The sequence below is a fragment of the Octopus bimaculoides genome, chromosome 14 (genome assembly GCF_001194135.2).
Source record: "Octopus bimaculoides isolate UCB-OBI-ISO-001 chromosome 14, ASM119413v2, whole genome shotgun sequence".
NCBI lineage: Eukaryota > Metazoa > Mollusca > Cephalopoda > Octopoda > Octopodidae > Octopus > Octopus bimaculoides.
In genome coordinates, this window is record NC_068994.1 from 58,572,103 (window position 1) to 58,575,555 (window position 3,453).

Sequence of the window (3,453 nt, forward strand, 5' to 3'; positions counted from 1 at the left end):
TCATAAAGCCTATATTTTTACTACGTTATCCAGAGAGGAGCCAACACAAATGCAATGACAAGAGATGGGGGGGGGCAGTGAAACAGGTGGTGATGGTGGTGTCGGTGGTGGGTGATAATCAGTTTAAAATTTGAGACATTGATCTGGCCGGACTGGCTAAACTGATGTGAACTGACCAATCAGTAAGAAAAGTTTCAGGTGTCTGTTTGTCATGTTATGATTGATGTAAGAGGATGGTGATATTTGGTAGGGGGGTGACAGTGGGGAGGTATTTGCGGTGGTGGTGGTGGTGGTGGTGGTGGTAGTGGTGGTGTTATGTTAATGAAGACAGTGTTGTGGGGTGGGCAAGAATAGTAGTGTTATGGTATGGATGGTTGTAGATATGGTGGCAGTAATTACAGTAAGGGTTGGTGGGAGGGAAAGGGGATTGGTGGAAGGAATTTCTTGACAGATTAAGAAGGTAGTTGTTGGGGATGTAAGATGATGAAGATTAAAAGAAAGGTGAAGATAAGAAGAGCAGAGGGGAGGGGTATTTACATAAAGAAGAGGAGGGGATACAGTTGTGATGGTGGTAGAGTGTGTGGTTAAGGTTGCTGTGGTTGTCATATTGGTGGGAGGCGGGGGTGATGGTGGAAGAAGAGGAAATTTAAGAAGTGAAATAAAACCTAATTCCACAACAAACACTAAAGTAGAGATATATATAATTTTATTAATGAAACAACATACAACACCAGACACACCCTCTACAATATCAAACTCTTACACTAGACTGGTGCACCATATTAGTACACTGCACCACATCTGCACATTTACTGTTACCTGTTCTACTACCACAGTGTTGTAATGCTATCTTTGGTTTTATTGAGATTTGTATTTTGTGGAGTTGATGCAAAAGTAAGCCCCTTTACAGGTGTGTTTGTTCTATTGTTCTTTCCTGTGTTTCGCTTGCTCCATCTGGTGTTGTTGTTTCCTTTGACAGAATCTAAAAGATGCTTTGCAATTTGGTAGATTTGTGCTGTTTCGATGTTCATTTTAATTAACAAAATTTCGTTGCCTGTTATAATTAGTTACAAAGTTCTTTCCCTTGAATGTCTTTTCAAAATTCCAAATATAATTTTCAAACGTATTTCTCTGTGATTGTATTTTTCTCATTGCAAACATTCTTCAGATTTAATAATATATTCTTCTCTTCTGGACAACACAGCCAGTTTCTATTCCTTGAGTTACTCATAACTCTGTCTAGGTTAGTTTCTATATATTTTAAAGGTATCACAAATATATACACATGTTGAACTAAGTTGCTGAACTTATAAAACTAACTGGTTTTCTAGATTAAAATCAATTTATCTAAGGTGAATTTGACAGGTAAAAGAAATAGATTTCAAAAGCACAATGATGAACAAGATGACTGTAGTTTCAATTCCTGGTCATGAACCCATTGTATATCTCTTATAATACTCTTCTCTTAGTGACCTTGTCATTAAAAAGTGAAACAATGTGTGAGGGGTTATACTTGCCCACCTGAACAAAAGCTGGTCACATAGAACACATAGAGCAACCCCCCTACACTGTATATGGGGTGAGAGGGATATTGAGGGAGGAAAATGCTAGATGCTAGTGTTTGCAGGAAGGAATGAAACTCCTACAAAAATTTATCAAACCCAGAAATTCAGGCAGATTCCTCAATGATATAGGTGCTGAAAATTCCACAAAGGACTCTACTTCCTCAGGGAGCAGGTGCATTCCCTCCTCACTGATGATGGGTCCGAGGAATGATAACAATGTAACTCAGTATACACACCTGTTGAGGTTAATAATGCCAGACTCAACCAAACATTGGAAAAACAAATACTTTTCATGTTCTTCTTCAGAATTATTTGCTAAACCGTTGATATATGCTTTGACAAAAAGACAACACACATTTTACAGTATCAATAAAACATTGGAATGTCCGTGTGGTATTCTGTAGACCAAAAGACATTCAAATAACTGAAAGGTGTAGTGATTGCTAGTTTTGGAATATCTGCAGGTTTGACCAGGATTTGGTTATATGCTCTCACAAGATTGATTTTCAAAAATATACGATTTCCATAGTGGAAACTAGAAAAATCCTGCAAGAGAGGGATTGAGTAGGTATTGTACGGTGCCGTTGTTGAGTGCACAATAGTTCCTGCAAGGGCACCCATCCCCTGCTGCTTTCTTCAAGACCAAATGTGATAGCAATCACCAGTTGCTGCTTGATGGATGAATAATTCCAAGCAATGTGTTGGAATTCCTGCTTTGAGGTCTTCAAATGATCTGTAGGGAGTCTTCGTGGTCTCACAGCAGTTGTTGAGTCTCAATGTGGTGGATAACACTGTGTTTGAGCTGTCTCTAAACACTGGATGAGCAGTGTTTCAGTACATGAGGATGATAAGAGTTGCACTGTGTAATTGTTGCCTGTCAAATAACAAGGCTGACTGGATATCCAAGCAATTATGTGGCACATAATGATATTGGTAGCAACATCAAGAATGTCTAACGTTTACTAAAAGACTGAAATGATGAAGGAAATCTGCTGCTAATAGAGGAGCCAACAACTTAACAGTGATAAAAACCATTGAAAAATAGGATAAAGGCCTAGGTCTAGAATTTGTCAGAAGTAGAAATTGGAGAAGAACTGATGATGGTATTTTGTAAATGGCGTTAGGGAAACTGGAATGATGCTGACTCCAGGGCTTGTGTCACCAAGGAAGGAGGTACCTGTGAAATGGTTATTAATGAAGAAAAGGTGACTTTGTTTAATAGCAGACAGGTGCATCTGTTGCCCTTAATCCATGACTGTCTTGTTTCCCTGAAGGAATGGTGTCTCTTTAGAAACAGAACAAGGAAACTCACAGAAACAAATGCAAAAATCGAGGTTCCTATTCCTGGTCTTGAATCCATTGTATATCTCATACACACTTTCTCTCTCTCTCTCACACACACATACATGTCTAGATATATGTAAATATATGTGTGTGTGTGTTTGTCTGTGTATGTATAGGTATATATACACGCGATTGCAGCATTAAAAACTGTATTAATAAATACAAATACAGCATTGCTAATTCTCTCTCTCTCTCTCTCTGTGGCGCACCCAAATACGCTCTGCAACATGGTTGGCATTAGGAAGGGCATCCAGCTGCAGAGACCATACCAAAACATACAGCGGAGCCTGGTGCAGCTCTCTGGCTTGCCAAACGCATGGAAATCGGACGTTAAATGATGATGATGATGATGATATATCTATATATCATTTAGTACCCCTGGACTGGCTCTTGTGCGGGTGGCACATAAAATACACCATTTTGAGCGTAGCCGTTGCCAGTACCGCCTGACTGGCCTTCGTGCGGGTGACACGTAAAAACACCCATTACACTCTCTGAGTGGTTGGCGTTAGGAAGGGCATCCAGCTGTAGAAACTCTGCCAAA